Below are 17144 nucleotides of genomic sequence, written 5' to 3' on the forward strand. Positions count from 1 at the left end.
GGGGGACATCCCTGTGCTGTGAAGTCCCTGTGACTGTTGGAGTCCCTTGCAGCTGGATTGTTGATGGGGGTTCTTGCCAGGTTTGGTGCAAACCAACCAGCCTGTGCAGTGGGAGACCCCAGGCAGCTCTCGAGCACAGCTCAGAGGTTAGCAGAGGGAGAAACCAGCCTGGTTTTGGAGGATAATGGACTTCAACTGCGTTGATGGGAGCTGTGTTGCTTGTCCTCAGAGCCTGGGAGCAGGCCCACTTTGTCTGCTGGCAGGGATGTGGCCACTGAGATAGGACAACACACCTTGTGCCAGGGTGGGCCTAAAATCACTGACTTTTTGGAGGCAGTCTACTAAATTAGTCCTAACCTTGGATTCCTTTCCTCAGACTAAATAAATGTAAAGCCTCTGGTGCTTATTTAGTTATTGGTGTCTGAAGTTCTGTGTCGTCCTCGGGGTTTTTGTTTGGGGGTTTTAATAGCAAAAAAAATCTGGCATGGAATTCTGTATGGAGCTGTCTCTTTGTCCTGCACCAGGAAACATCCTTTCTATGCAACAGTGGCATGGTGATGTTTGGCAGCAAAAGCTGGATTTGGGCCTGGGGGCTTCTCTGGAGGTGGACATGGAATTGGCCTGGGGAGGGGTGGGAAGGAGGCTCAAGGGGAAGTGCTGGTTTCCTTTAGATGGTGGTTGTGCCTAGGATTAAGATTCCTTGTACTGCTGCCTGGCTGGCTCACCAAAGCTGGGTTGAGTTAACTCAAAGTGCATTTTTCTTGCTGTTTTGTAAAAATTACCATTTTTACAGTTGCCTACAGCTAGCAACGTAGAGACAGAAACCATTCGGTCCATCCAAAATTAGAAGGAAAATGGTTTTTGAAGTGTTCTTTGCAGCTAGAAGCAAGGATTTGAAGTCACTGTGTATTTCACAGCATTTTTTCCAATACACCAGGTTTACTTTAATGGACTTTAATCCACAACAGTTCCAAGAGAAGCAACAAGGAGTGATGCTGTCTCAAGACCCACCGTGTTTCAAATCTGTCTCTAAATACTTGAAGTGTTTTCTCCTGTGTTTTCTTCTTGAATCAATTCTTGATTGTCTCCCTGCTGCTGATGTGTTGGCATCAGCTCCTTGCCTGCTGCCCATGGGCCAGGCAGGGGTTACACCACACTACTTGAAAGCCAAACAGCAGCTGTATGTGAAAGGACAAGGGTTTAAAGGTCCAGCCCAGCTCTCCTGGCTCCTCTTTGATGCTCTGAAACTGCAGCATTCCTGTGTACAAGCTAGAAGGTACGAATTAAATCTAAACTGAAGTGAGGGATCATCTTTTTATTCATGATATTAGACATGGGAGAGCAGTAGGGAAATGCAGGCCCCGTGTTGATACCCAGCAATAAATGACATTTTGTTATGTTTTAAACTAACAGTCCAGGAGTTGTTCAGGCTTTAACCATTTCTGTGCGTAAGAACCAAATTTTCAGTGTGAAAAATCTGCAGAGTGATTCTCTTGACTTGGACAATCTTCTGAATTATGTTTAAAAAATACCTGTTAGTTCTTAGCTCTTTAGTTTCCTTTTGGGTAGGTCAAAAAAAAAGTAACACTTGGGGGGGGAAAAATGGAGAAAGCCCCAAAACTTTGGCTTTAGTACATTTCCGTTATAAAATGAAGCATGGTTTTTGTGGAACTCTGTGCTGTTCTGGGCTTTTGTGTAAGAGGCTGAAGGCAGATTATTATTTAAACCAGGTGCAAATAAATATCCCTGTAATGTATATGAACAAATTTAAACCGTGTATTGTAAGTATATAAACTGTATATTAAAGACACTATTTTCATGATACTTCAAACGTGTACAGAATTTGTCCTACTCAATCAGGTGGGTTGCCAGTATTGTATGAAATGGGTTTTCAATTAGTGATTTCACTGACTTACCCTCTTGCTCCTCTCAGTATCAGTCAGAAATAAGCACTTCTCAGTGAATTCACAGAGTAAAATTGGGATAACTGTGAGGAGCAATCAGGCTTTTGCATTTACTCTCCCAAGACACATTACTTGTCCCTGTCTTCTAATTTTACTCACTCCCCTTCAGGAGGAGTATTGAGCTGTGTGTTCCCTGATGAATTTGTTGCCAGACAGCTTTCCTGTCTCCAGCAGACATTCACTTAAAACATTTTTTTTTTCCCTGAGCCCTCAACCTGTTATCTTTGTTTTAGAGAAATGTACTCTATTGTAATTTTGGATATGCTTCCAAGCACGAGACCGTGCACCAGTATTTCTGCTTTGCAGAAGTCTCTGAAGCAGTTATTGGGTGAGGAGAAAATGAGAGCCAAAACAAGGTTGTGCTCTACATTGCCAGTTCATGTTCCTCCAGTGCTGGCAACAGGAAGATCTGTCAGTTCTACAACCATCCACATGTCATGCAGACAAGTCGCTGTTGTGCCAAATTCCCTTTGGGCTGCAGCTTCGTTGGCTGACACAAGGCCAAATGAAAGTTTACTCCAGTACAACAGTAGCTGTGGAGGGTTTTATGGGGGGGACTCATTAATATGTTTATGAGAAATAAAACAGGGCAGAATCTGCCACAGTGGTTGTGATTTGAGACAGATGGGGTTGAACTGCCTCCAACCCTCACGTTTGGGAGAGAAGTGCCCCTGCAGGCAGGAGGTGGCTGGGGGTGGGTGGGAGACAGGGAGGAAGAGAACTGCTTTCACAAGGTAAGGAAAATCTCCCTCACCACCAGCAGGGCTGCTTAGGGAACATCTCTGCTCTGCCCTCCAAAGAGGGGAAAGAAAAATACTGAATTTTTTGGATGCTGCAGTCAGCTGGCTCCACGCTGAGCAGAAGGGTCTGTGGGAAGGGAAAGAATATAGCCCAAGTGACAATGTGGCCAGTGCTGCTCTAATGCAGGCACTTTCTGTTTATGTGTGTTACAGAAGTCATTGAGCCTGACATAAATGTCCTGTCTGACTCTAGTCACCATGGCTACCTAGACATAGGAATAAGGAATGCAAGCAAGGCAGGGACATGAAAATCCAGCTTTCTCCTCTTTGGGAAGTAAAAGCTTAATGCTTGTGGGCATGCTGCTTGTCTTGGTGTGCTACACTCTGTACTTGGAGCTCCCCTAGATGTGCTGGTGGTGTGTGTACCCTGTTCTCCCTCTCCCTGGGGACTCTGTCCTTGAGTGAAGCTGCTGTGGGACTCAGGACGTTGAGAGCACCCTATGTCCTGTCTCATGATGTCAGTGAGGTCTTCAGCTGCCCCAGGCTCTGCTGGCTCAGGTCATTGCTGGCTTGGGGCACTCTACACCACGCTCTGTTGCCCAGGTATAAACATGCTTTATGTCACCACATACACATGTCAGATGCAACCACTTTCTCCTGTGCCCAGGGTGACCAAAAGCTGCCAGCCTGAGTGAAGCTCTCCTGTCCTCCCTTTGTTCCATGCTGTGGGCAGCTGGTGGGATTTGCCATTGCAGAATGAACAGCAAATCTGGGCTGCTTGGGCAGTTTTCCTGGGTGATTTTACTCAGGCCTTTGGTGCTGCTGGACCATTTCCCTGACAGCCTTGTTCCCATGGCAGCAGGAGGTTCTCTCAGCACCCCTTGCTAACCACTGCCTCTGCCCAAATGGGTGGCTGTTGGAACAGCAGCTCTGATGCTTGCACAAAAACTCAAGATTAATTGTGATCTGTATATAGATTTTTATTTTCTTTTGCCTGTAGTTATCACACTCCAAGATCAATTTTTGTTGAAAGCTGAATGTGTTTGTATTTTTATTCAGATCCAGCTTTTCTCCTTTCCCAGGATAAAACACTGCTACTCATTTTCACTCAGCACAATGAAGGACTGATGTGAAGTGTGGCTCTGAGAAACAGGGGGTCTTCTCCCTGGTTTTGCCATCAAGTTCCAAAGGTGGAAAGCTCAAGAAGGGGAACCAGTAATGTTAACCACCATAATGTGAGCACAGAAGTACAACCCAAATCTTCATTTATTGCTCAACAGGAGCTCAAAATGCCCTTGACTCCTGGGTGGGACAAAAGGAGTCTGGTGCCAAACACACTTAGATTCAATGAGAACCATTCCTCACAGAGAGTCTGGGGTGGGAAGAAGAAGAATGAAAGGACAGAAAACAGAGATGAAGCAGACAACATGTTTAAGGTGCCAAGTCTAAGGAGCTGGCAACAAAGCAGAGGGACGTGTCCTGCTTTGTGTGGCAGTGGCTGCTGTGGTACTTGTGTGTGCCACAGGGCCAGGCTGGCACACAGCCACAGGGGTGGAACCAGCTCTAGGGCTTGCAGAGGGGCAGAGATGGGCCCGAGGATCCATCAGGACTCTGCAGATCCCATACAAGCTCTGCCAGGAGAAGGAGCTGGTTTAATTGTGCTGCTGCTCTTCCCTTGTACAGTATCAACAATTATTCTTAATGAATAGGGGGGTCAGTGAGGCAGGTCTCCAGGACTGGTTTTGCAGTCAATTAGTGCCAACAGAAAGCAGGAGGAAGCTAATGGGTTGAAGGTCTGGCAGAGTCCTAACGAAGTGCTAATCTTATTTATTTATTTAACAGCAGCTCTGCAAGTAGGAAAAAATGTGTGACAGCTAGAAACTACCCGAAATGCTAGTTCTAGATAGCCTCTGCTCCTGAAAAGTGAAGCACAGGCCATCCTGGTAACCAGCCCTCCAGTTTCCTCCTGAAGACAATGGGGATTTTTATCATCCAGAAAGACTGGAGAGTTATACTAGATTAGTATTTCATAGAAACATAGAATGGTTTGGGTTAGAAGAGAACTTTAAAGATCATCTAGTCCCAACTATGGGAGGGGACACCCTTTACTAGACCAGGTTGCTCAAAGCCCTGTCCAACCTGACCTTGGATGCTTCCAACAATGGGGCACCCACAACTTCTCTGGGTAACCTGTTCTGGTGTCTCAACAAACTCACTGTAAAAATTGTCACCTTTATATTCAACCTCAATCTACCCTCTTTCAGTTTAAAACCATTGCCCCTCATCCTGTCACTGCACACCTTGGTAAAAAGCCTTTCTTCATCTCTCTTAGAACCCCCTTTTTTTACATATTGAAAGACTGCAAGAAGCTTTACCCAGAGCCTTCTCTTAGGGCTCAACAACACCAACTTTCTCAACTTTCCTTCACAGGAGAAGTCTTCCAGCCTTCTAGCCACTTGCATGGCACTGAAATTTCTCCCTTTACTAACAAATCAGTGGAAGGGCAGTAGGGCACAGCCCTCTGTCTACATCTCTCCAACACAGGTCTGTGGCTGCTCTTGGCTTATCATTGATTTCTCAAATGTTTTTGTCCTCTGCTTCCTGTAATGAAAGGCAAAGACAGTTAAAAGCATTTTCTCTTACCTATCTAGTAAGTTTTCCAATAACCCTCCCTTCCTGACTTCCAAAAAACAGTGAGGGCACCTATTGTTTCTTCTTTTGATTCTTCTCTGCTACAGCTGGTTTACTGAACAATAAAGTGTCATTTCATAGGCTCTCCAGTGTTCATATTTTTTCTTTATAGAATTCAATCTGAGCTTCTTGTGCGTTGCTAAAGACCAGGACTTGGGAACTGAGCCTCCAGCAGGAGTGTGGTGGGCCAAGGATAAAAGGTTGTTAGTTAAAAAGGCAATAGCACAAATCCAGGTTTCCCAGCCTCACCTCCAACCCTAACCCAGCACATCCTTTCATTTTATCGACCTTTTTCTGCTTCCTTTTGGCCTCCAGAGACCAACTAGGTGCCTCTTGCCATGGAGTGACAGGGTAGGTGGCTGCTTCTGGTCCCAGACAGAACCCTACAGGTATGTCCAGGAGGAACAGCCCGTGCTTCTCCTGCCCTGCTGCTGCTGCTGTGTGCGTGCCCCTGATCTGTGAGCTTTAACCTCTGAGCTTCCACTGAAGAGACACATGATCTTGGCTTCCACCACGTCAGCACAGAATCAGAATCACTATGGTTGGAAAGGACCTTTAGGATCATGGAGTCCAACCTTCATAAGCAAGCCTTGGAGGAATCAGGTATGTATAAAAGCACATAGCTAATGTTTATAAAATATCCTACTACTGTTGAACAGGGAGAACTGTTTTGAGGACCACAAAGCCTTCTGTTGATGGAGTTTCTTTCATTTGTCTTCCCTGGTTCTTCACAGGTGAGATGAACCCACCCCCAAGCTCAGTGTAGGGTATGGTATTTCTGCTCCCACCACCCTGAAAGTGGTTTAGTTATTTCCACCTCTGAGGGATTACCAAAACACCTTCAGCTACTGTCTGGTTGTAGAGAGTTTAGCTCCCTAAGCACGTATAGCATCACTTATGTGATAGCTAGCAGCTAGAATTTGATTTTTGTAGCTTATCCAAATGGCTTGTGTTCATATTTCCTTAACCCAGTGTTTTTACAAGAAAATTGAAACATCTACCTAAAGTAAAATTGTATAGATATTCCATGAAAATTGGTATCATCTTCTTCCTACTGATGGCTTTAAAGGGAAAAGCAGAGAAGGGCAAAGCACAAGTAAAAAGAGTTATATTTAGGCTGCAGGTTCTTGCTCTTAAGCTTGAAATCTCATCACAAACTTGCCTGGAGCCACCAATTTCCATATACAAGAGGCAGCTTTGAAATCTCTCTCAAAGCCTTACCTTTGAACTGTGGAAAAGGGGCGAGGAGAAGGCAGTTGCCAAGGCAGAGAGGAGAGGTCTCTGTCGCCCTGTGCTTTTCATCTCCACACACAAAGGCCCAACATCAGGAGAAGAGGCAGCTCAGCCCAGGCTCCAGTGGAGACCATGCCCAGGGAATGGGAACAGGGCACACAGGGATGTGTCCTGGGACTGCTTTCCCCATCTCCAATGATTTGCATCTCAGAGGCTTCCAGAGACAGAAGTGGAACGATTGGATTTTTTTGGGATTTAAAAGTCACTAATGAGTTTGGAACTTTCATGCTGAAATGCAGATTTTTTTACCTGCCACTTCTGTTGGGTTTTATTCAGAAGTGCTAAGCAAAAATCAAGATTCTAGGACCAGACACACTGGAAGACCCCAGTGCCACCAGTGAAACAGCATCAGCATGGTGTGTTTGGAAACCATTGGTGACTCTACCTCTGGTATTTTTGTCCTTGCATGCGTTTCTGAGGCATTACAACTTTCTGTTGGCACCCACAGAGCTTAAGGTTCATGCAATAAACTGTGGAGGACCTTGAATTAGGGGATGCTTCTTTCTGACTGGGTGAAAAAAAGACCCTCCCAGGGGATGCAGCTTGTACCCACTCATTCCTGGGGATCTAAAGTAAGTGTGCCCAAATACCAATTCTGTCTTGGACCCCAAACTTCAGCATTTCTCAAGTTCTTTGTGAAACCAGCCCTATTGCTTGGCTTTCTCATTTATTTCTCAGCCAAAACTCGCCCTGAAATGAAATAGGATTTTTAGAAGCCAGAGGGGATTGCAGCCAAGAAACTAAGATAATGTTCATCAGCAAAATTTGACCCAAGGCATTATTGAGCCTCTTAGGCCTGTGTTATATATCAGAAAATTTCCTCCCAGAGAGCTATTCTCTACAACAGCCACTCATTGCCCTCGAGTTTGCCGTAAGCCAAGCTCATAAATGCATTTTTAATTGATGTAATGGAAGACTTGGAAATTTGGGGGGGAAAAAAAGGATTATAATTCCTTCAATTACGCTGAAATATTTGCGAGGCAATATTAAATATGTGTCTTCTAGAAGGCTTTGTTATTTCTTCCTTTTTAATACTTACCATAAGCTATTTCAGATGGGAGCTCTTTAGAAGTCAGAGCATCAATAAAAGGTTGTTAAGAGCAGGCCAGCCTCTGGTTAGCTCAGGTTTTTGCTCAAGCTCTGTTCCTGCATGCAGGTGTGGATATACACCTGTATGTCTGTGTTTATCTGCATGTAACTAGCAAAAAAAAAACCTAAATGCATGAATAAAAAATCATCTGCTGTTTCTCTGATGCTCACTGTATGGCTGAAGTGTTTCTGCAGCACTGAAAAGAGGAGTTTTTCAAGCATGTGAGAACAAGCAAGTGAACTTGCCCTGGCAAACAGGAAGCCAAATCTGCTTGTGAAGACAGACTGACATTTCCAGTGCAGGGAAATGAGAAAAGGGTAACCCAGGCTCCCTTTTAAGTTTCTAAATAATAAGCTTTTCTTCTCTTCTGAGAAAATCAACGATTACGTTCACACAGGTAAAGGGCTTTTTAATTTGATTGTTTTAACTGGGTTTCTTTATGCAATTTTCCATTTGATTTCATTCTATTTAGTATGACAAACGCAGCTTAATCTGAATTTATTTATTTTTTAAGTTTTCATGTATGAAAGACAGCGATGAAAGATTAGCTCCTACTGACCTGCATCAAAATATAATTTGGCTGGGAATGAAATGGATTTAGATTTAGCTCTATCTCCAGGATAGTTTTGCTGCAAGGACAAATCTTCATAAAGTTAAGCTGCCTCTGCTCAAGGGGTGGAAGAGGTGAGTTCAGCTGAGCTGTGAGAAGCCCCCGTGGCCTCTGCCTTGCCTCTGTGTCTCTGACTGGAGTCAATGCCATCAGATCCTCAAAATGTAAAGGAATTTAGGCTCTTAAAGTAAGATTACAGCAGCAGCTTTTCATGCTTTAATTATTTTATATTGGAGGCTGCTGAATGATGCATTGGGTGAGCTGATGGCTTTTCAGAGAGCATTAAAAGATTTAGTTGCTCCCCGTTTCATACACTTGGAAATTTTCGTGCTGGGATTGAAGGGAGCTGTGGAGCAGATCATGTCTCTCCCCGGGTGCTGGCAGCTTGCTTCCTTGCTAGCTTGGGCTGTGTGGAAGGAATTGTGACAAAAATGTAATTATTTTGGATTTAAGCTTTGTTGTAACACGGTCTGTGTTTTGTCTCTCAGCTGTATAAAAGGCAATAGGCACTGGTTGGTGGGTTTGCTTAATTGGGAAGTCTTAAAGGCAAGTATGAATCCATGCTCCCCCCGCTCTGCTGGTGGCACTGGTCCCACTGGGTGCCCTCTGCCTGGGCTGGTCTTGGGCACAAGGCTGCAGTGGAGAGCTGGTGCCACTCAGTGTGGAGCAGTGTCTCTGGGCTGGCATCTCTTCAGCTCCCCGTGTCCCTCTTTACCTCGAGGTGTTGGCTGCAGCAGAGCGGTGCCCCCGTGTCCTCCCTTCCCCACCGTGCTGCTCTGTGGCCAGGTGCTGCAGTCACCATCTGTTCTCCTCCTCCATGGGGAAATATCCACATAGCACCTTGTTGGGGGTTAGGGTCAGGGCTGTCCTCTAGACCTACAACAGGCACTCCCTATTAACCCCTCTCCCCTCCCAAAGGGGAAGAGAAAGGGAATAAGGAAGAGAGGTTTATGGATGAGAAAACTAAAACAATAATAGCAAAGAATAATAAAACAGAATATATACAAAACCAGTATGGAATGGAACCCCACTGATGGCAGCTACATCACTGCCACCACTGGTGCTGTGGGGCAGGCACTGGGGAAGTCCCAGACTGGACTCAGTGGAAGTTGGGAACCAGATTGAGGAGCTGGGTTCTGGGACTGGACTCAGGAAGGCAGGGATCAGGATTGAAGGCAGGATGAACAGAGCCCTCCGTGGACACCAGCCATTGAAGAAGGGAGCTTTGCCCTTGTGATCCCTCAGCTTGACCTTGGAATCCCTCTCTGGTCAGTGTAGGGTCACCTGTCCTGTCTGCTCCTCACCACAGGCACAGCCTCTGCTTTCTGCATGGTAGACAAGGTTGAGCAGTGACCTTGGGCTGCACAGGGGCAAGTATAAGCAAGAGCCTTCCTGCACACCCCAATCCTTGGTAGCAATGATAAACATGGAGCATTATCCCTGCTAGAAGCAGACACTCTGTGAAAAGCTGCCATTAACCTCAGAAAGTGCAGCCACTTAGAAGAGACTGAGCTGAAAAGTCAAATCACTGAACAGAATTAGTTCTGCTCTACCTCAAACCCATATCTCAAGAGCAAGCTGTTCTGCTTTACAATAGTACAAATAGCATCTGAAAGGTGTTTACAGAAAACTCAATTTATTTTGGATAATGCACAGGAGGAATAAGTGGTCATAAAAATCTCCTTCCATCAAGGTACCTTTGACTCCACCCCTCCCCAGGCCCTGCAGTTGGGCATGGCAGCAAAGGAGGTTGCCCATCAGGACCAGCTTGAGATGCATTTGAAAATTCTAGTCAGTAGGACCTCAAGTGCTGTGGATTCCATTGCAGATTTCTTCTGATTGGGATTTAGTCCCTGTCCAAGTCCTCCTACCTGGGAGGCAGAACCCTGCACTGGGGAGCTTCTGTTGCTTGCAGGCAGATCTTGGGCTGTGGTCACTTCTTTCTCTAGATGGTTTATATCAGTTGCACTCTACCCTTTCCAAAGAATTTCCTCATGGCTCTTCTGGGCTTTGCAAGGTGTGTGGATCCTCTTTTAGTGTGGATTTCACTCGCTAAGCCATAATAAAATAGATAGATCTAAGAACTTCTTTGAGTTTGTGAAAATAATGGTCCGGCTTGTATTAAATAGTTCATCTATTTAATAGTTAATCTCATGACATTTCTCTGCATCTGGGAAAAAAATACCCAGGACAATAATGCTGGCTAATAATAATATCAAACTGATGAGCAAAGAACTAGCACCCACATTCTCAGATGATGATGTGGCAAAGATCAAGAAATTCTGCAAAGCTCAAACTAAAGCCAGTTATAAATTGCACTAATACTGACTAATGGGTAATGAGATTCCATTCTAATGTTGGTAATGTGCAAAGTAAGTGTTTGCTGTTTCTTAAATAGGATATCTTTGACCATTTAAGCAAGTCTTTAGCACCAACGTTCATGGCCACGAGTATATTAAAAAAGCCATTTTGTGTATGCTACTGCAGGGTAATGAGAAAGTTCTCAACAATGGGACACGCATTAAAGGAGACATCAATATCTTATTATTAGGTAAAAGCATGTAGAGTTAATAGTGCATTGATAAGTTATTTTATTATCCCCCCTCCTCATCGTGCCAGCGTAGCTCTGTTATGCAATATTAGCAAGAAAATAAAAGCCAACCTAGTACAAAGACTCATTTTGTCTTCTACAAGAACGTTTGTCAGTGTCTTAGGATCAATTTGTTTTATCCTTGGGCACATTTTTACAATTATCTCTGTTTTGTCCCACACTTCCCTGTTTGCTTGACATCTGTTCTAACTGGTGGCAGCGTGAGGTGCCACCGAGCCTAAGCCCCCACTGCTCACTGGGGTGAGACACCCACTGATTTCACAGACAGGCTTCAGTTTATCCTTCAGGTTGATGGAACTATTCTACTCCTGTCACTTGTAGGCGTGCTGGCTCCTCAGTGGTGATTTCATCCCTAAATGCTTTGTTGTCAGTGCCCATAATTAAGTTATGTTAGCCTGACCATGCTAACCTGCTGCAGAGCAGCTCTTGGCAGAGGTGACAGCTTCCTCACATAAACCAAGCTCTTTATTTCTCTACAGGGCTTCAATCAAACATTTAATAACTTGTTTTAAAAATAGATTCACCTAAAACAATGATCCTTCTCAGATCTTTCTGTTTGAGTATGTCTTTTCTCTCCTGAAGGCAACAACTCACACACTTACTTCATCCACACCACACTGCTGTGGCATTTCCACTGCCTCAGTACAGATGGGACCTTTTACCCAACAAGCCCTTGTCAAAAGCATTTGCCCAGCACCTGAATTACCTCCCTGTATATCCAAATATAGCACATGTGGAGCCACAAAAATTGAAAGCTGTTGTATAATGGCACTCGATGAGATGCTAATGGATGTGCTGCACTTTGCCATCCAAAGGGCTGTCTGTTAAAGCTTTAATAAAGCAAAAGGTTGATGCCTTAATCAAATGCAAAGCTAGGCTGGACATAGGCAGTGCTCTGAAATTTGGAATGAGGTCTTAAAGACTAAAAAAAATAGATTTATTCCAGGAGGGTTCTGAAGCAAGGACTCAGGCATGCAGCAGCAGGGTTGTAATATAACCTTTGCCTTATGAAAAAAATTGTCATTCCTTTATATACATTTTATATACTTATTTATTTATTTAAATTTACCAGGAATGATAACTTCTCTTCCATTTCTTCCCAGTTTGAGACTGAAATGAACAATTGCCATCCTTATACACCAATACCATAGGTGTAACCTTACAACTAGCTAAGGCAATTTAGAAGCTAACCAGTGGTGCAAGATTTCCAAGTTTGCTAAGACTTGGGGAAGATTCTGGAGAGGAAATGCTGGAATCAAACCAAACTAAAATTCTATAATGTGGAGGATTTCTTACCGGACCCCTTCAGCTCTGGGAACTTTGAGGCTCAAGCACATGTCTCTGTAATGCTTTGTGTTCTTTCAGTCCCCTAAACCCATGTTTCTGGAGATGCTGGTTGGAGCCTGGCAGGCTCCTCTGCCTGGAATAACAAAAGGTGTTGATTTGGTTTGCTCACAATTTTCTCCTGAAGTTGAACATTACAATTCATCACATTCATATGGGAGCTCTATTTTTGCATAATGTATGAAATAAAAGTCTGCAAGCTTAGAGAGAAAACAATGTACTAGTGATGTTTCAAGGTACTTATGAAGTTTAAGTAAATCTTTTAAACTTTGGAAGGTTTGATCTGAATTTCTTGAGAAGAGGAAGAATTTTGACACTTTCCAGTTTCCATCTCAGCATACTCAGAACATTCATGCACCACTGTCAGAGACATCTCCCTCCTTTTACATGGAAGGAGCTTAGAAAACACTGAATAAAATCTACTTCTTACAAAGATGAAGTGGTAGCTTATAAAAGCTGGCTGTAGCTGCCCTTCAGCTGCCTGCCACACTGGTTTTGGAGACCACAGCCCCAGGCTCCCCTGGACTTATCAGTATCAGGTTTAGCATCCCCTGACCCATCAGCAGGGACTCCTGGCTCTCCTGCTCCCACCACCTTCCTCCAGCCATTGAGGGCTGTCTGTCAATCATATCAAAGCTGACAGCTGTCAGGTTTTGGGGGCCACACCAGGCATCAATTGTGGTCATGGTGGAGCAGTGCTGCCAGAGGTCCTAGGTTTGCTCTCAAGAACAATTATCTCATTCAAGATCATTCCTGGCAGAGCTTGAAAGAGCCAAGAGTCCAGTTTAATTGAGCAATTGGTCCCTGACATTACCAGCAAATATTTAATGAGTGTCCCTAACACCTAACTCAGAGATGTCTGGGCCTGCACCCTGCAGTCCCTGGATCTGAAGGAGGTGACCATGTTGCTCTTCCTCCTCCTCCTCTCACTTCTTGTACCTACCCACAGAGAGGAGTTGGGGTTCTGCCTGCTGGGCCCCACAAGATTTCCCATTTTTATAAACATTTCATACTGCACACCTTTGTATTTGCATGGGCTGCCCTGTTGTTAAACACAACTGAAGTTGGAGCTTAGATGACAAAAATAAGCCCTGCTACAGCTGGGGAAAGACCTCCAGCAATGGCAGTCCTGCTCACGTGTGCTCCACCTGAGATGGTCCAGGTGCTGAGGCTCTGTCCTCCACAGTGACTCTTGGGAGGGATGTGCAAAAATGTGTTCTGACTTCACCAGCAGCTACTTAAATTTCAGCTACTTTCATCACCCTTTGTGACAAAAGCCACAAGTGGTGGGGAAGGAGAGGATGTTTGCTGCACTCCTGGTTAATAAACGAAGGGAAGTACACTGTACAAGTTATTCAGCACAAATTAACCATACACTGAATAAAATGGTATTAAAGAAAATTCAGGATTTCTCTACTGCTTATTAGGCTACTTCATTTTTTTCAGTGGTCTGAAACCAGTATGCAAAAGGTTTTGGGCCCCCTGCAGATGAAAGATAACAAAGTGCTTTGCTTTCCCCTTTAACAGGTGATCTTTGTGTTGCAAAATATTCCCTAAACCACTTCCACCATCAGCAGGGGGTTGCCAGGGGGACAACTGCTGATTAAGAAGCTGATGTTCAAGCCTTGCATTTCCAAAGATATCAAAGGTTCCATCTTTTGAGCTCTAAACCCCCCCTGTCGTGCCCTGTGTGCCTGGTTGCCTTGAAATGGTCTTGATGTCACCCAATAAGAACTGGGAAAGTGTTTCATAGCTGAAGAATATTTGTGGAATAGAAAGAAAAAGAAGATGATTGTATTTTTAGCCCACCCTCATCCTAGTCCACCAGACCACTGAGATGCTGTGGGAAATAAGTGAGAAAGCAAAGACACAGGTAAACCCAACCACAGGTAATCTGAGAGTGATCTGACATGCCCACCAGGTGGTTTGTACAGCATGGGTATAAATCAAGGCAAGCAGAAGCCAAGGTAACTCACTTTTAGGAAAGCAAGTGGCACCACCTCATCTAAGCACTCAGGCATGGTTATGGTGTAAATGAAAGCCTTGATGTGACTTTGCTGGCACAAGGGCTGGAGTGGCTGGCTCGTTTGAACCCCAGGGGGAAAAAAAGGTAAATAAAGCTCTCTTCCTTCTTTCCTTACATTTCATTTCAGAAATCCCTTTGAGGTTGCTGGGGCTGCATTCAAAGTGGATCCTCTGTCGCCATTCGATGGCTCAGAAATTCAGATTTGTTCCAAAGCTCGAGGTTCTCTCCTGGGGGAAAGGTGGTTGCTCTATGAAACAGGGCACTGGTCTCCACCAGTTCCTCCAACAAACCTTCCAAGGCAGAAACCACTCTTATTTACTAATAGTAAATACTAGGTAGGGATGAGCTCTCCATAGGGACAGCAGAGCAGGCACCATGAGAGACATGCCCTGTAGACTATCATGCACTGGCCCACAGTGGATATTTGCTATCTCAGATGTTTAATTTTCTTTTTTTTTTTTCTTGGAGCTTTTTTTTTCCATTAAGGAAATTCATATTTTCTTATCCCAGTGGCTTTTGGTTTTCCATTCCTCCCTATCACACACGATAAGTCTTAAGTATGACCGTTGTTCTTTTGTTGTCCTGAGTGCCTGCAGAGGTCCCTGAACCAGCTGATAGGATAAATAATTTCATTTTCTGTTTCTCTCCTTACCGTCAGCATACTCTGATAAATCTTTTCTGATGACAAAGGCATGAAGGCAGCAGCCAGACTGAAACCTGACTCTTCTGAGGAGCAACAGAGTTAATAAAGTTTATTAAACAACTTCATAACTACCAACATTAATACACTAACAACTTACTTAAACTAAACTGGAGTAGCAATGTTGTTTTATGGAACTTAGAACACTCTGTTCTGAACAAGCAAACTTCATTTACATGAGTGAAAGTTGCCTCCAAACCCAAGTGCTCACAACATGATGAGGAATATGGAGGTAAATAAAATAGAAGCAGTCACAGATGAAGAGGGAGATGTGCTGCTGACAAGATTTGATCTGTTTTTTTGTAGCATGGATTGCATGGATCCAGATGGTGTTATTAATAAAAGAAAACCAAGGGCAAATGCACATAACACAGAGTTCTAGCAGAACAAGGTGGCTGGTTCCAGTTACATGTTAGTAACTGCTAAGCAGAAATGCTGCCATTAAGAAGCTAATCAAAATGTTCCATCAAATTGTTTAGAGATACAATTCAAGTCTGATAAAGAGCACACACAAGCTTTTTTTGTCCCATGAGTATTGCACTGGAAGAGCAATCATGTTTATGGCTTGCAGGAGCAAGCATTGCAACTTTGGGAAACAATGAGGTTGGGGTTTGGTCTTTTAAGTTCCAGACATTCAAGTTTAAGCTTCTTTGATGCTGTTTTGCTCTCACAGCAGGTGAAGGCAAAGGCAGAGATCAAGCACGGACCATTTCATCTCAAGTGGAAGGAGTTTAGGAATTCATGAGCAAAGGAAAATGAAAACTGGAATGGAAACCTGTCTGCAACCTTTCTGATACCAGGGAGGATGCACATGTTGTAAGTAATAAACTTTGACTGGGGAGGAGAGGGGAAGAAAAAAGCATTCCTTGAAAAAAATAGAAAAAGTGGCAGTGGTGATGGTTTTGAAGACATTTAATACAAGGAGATTGATCTATATGCACTCCAGAAAATTATTAATCTGAGAGTAGGAGGGGTGATCACTCTGAATTGCTGTGGTCATTGGTTTGTTTCCCAGTTCATTCTGTTGATGCTCAGAAAGGGGAGAGGACAGGAACAGCTACATGGAATCTGTCTGCTAAAAAATAATAATCTTCTTGCACAAACCAAATTATTAAAATTTGGCTTTAAAGCTGTTTTTGTCATAAATTACTACATATGTAGTTGAGAGAAGTGGCGAAATGAGATCACCATATGTTTAATTTCTTCATAATTTTATAACACTGAGCAAAACACAGATATTTTGCCATTACTGAGTCAAATACTACAAAAGTCATCAACTCTAGACTCGAGAAAGAGCAATTAACTGTTCAGAAAAAGCAGTTTATTTGGTGGTGATCTTCTCCTTTTGAGAGATGACTGCAGGCACTGAAGACAGCTCAAAACTGCAGTCCAAGTAGACAGGAGAATTAGCAAACTATTTAGGAGAATTAAAGGCACTTTAAGTGACATGTGGCATCTGTGCCTTAGCGAAAGCCCCAGAGTTCTAATAAGAGTGGAAAAGGAGAGCTGTGGGAAAAAAAATAAACTGAGAAATACCACTTCTCTGGTCTGATCTGCACTTAAAGAAAAATGACCAAAAAAAAATGACTTTGTCTGCCTGGCGTGGGTGGTTTAACACCTGACAAGCTGAGCTGACAGGAGAGAGCTGGTGTCTAGGATCAGTCCCTTTTTTTGCATGTAGACAATGCAGTGCCAGCCAGACTATTAGACATGATTTGCTCCTTGTGCAAAAGCTAGACAGAGTGAGCTGAGCTGTGTGATGCAATCTGCAGTGAAATTGGGCTGCCCTGCCTCTCTCAGGAACATGAGGCTGTGTGCACTCTTTAGCATAGGTATTAGGTGGCGTGCCCAAAAGATTTCCTGCAATGCTGACATTGTTGAAGACAGACTGATGAGAAGCTAGAATAACACACTGAACAGACTACCTGTTCTTTTTGGTTTTTTTTTTCCTCCAAACCTGAGCCACTGCCTTGACTCTTTGGTTTATTTTATTTTTAAGTCCATGCTGTGACTCCTGATAGACCCAGCAGTGGGGAATGAGTCATGCACACACAATGGGCACATACTCTGCTGAG

The sequence above is a fragment of the Merops nubicus genome, unplaced genomic scaffold (genome assembly GCF_000691845.1).
Source record: "Merops nubicus isolate BGI_N331 unplaced genomic scaffold, ASM69184v1 scaffold1665, whole genome shotgun sequence".
Classification (NCBI taxonomy): Eukaryota; Metazoa; Chordata; class Aves; order Coraciiformes; family Meropidae; genus Merops; species Merops nubicus.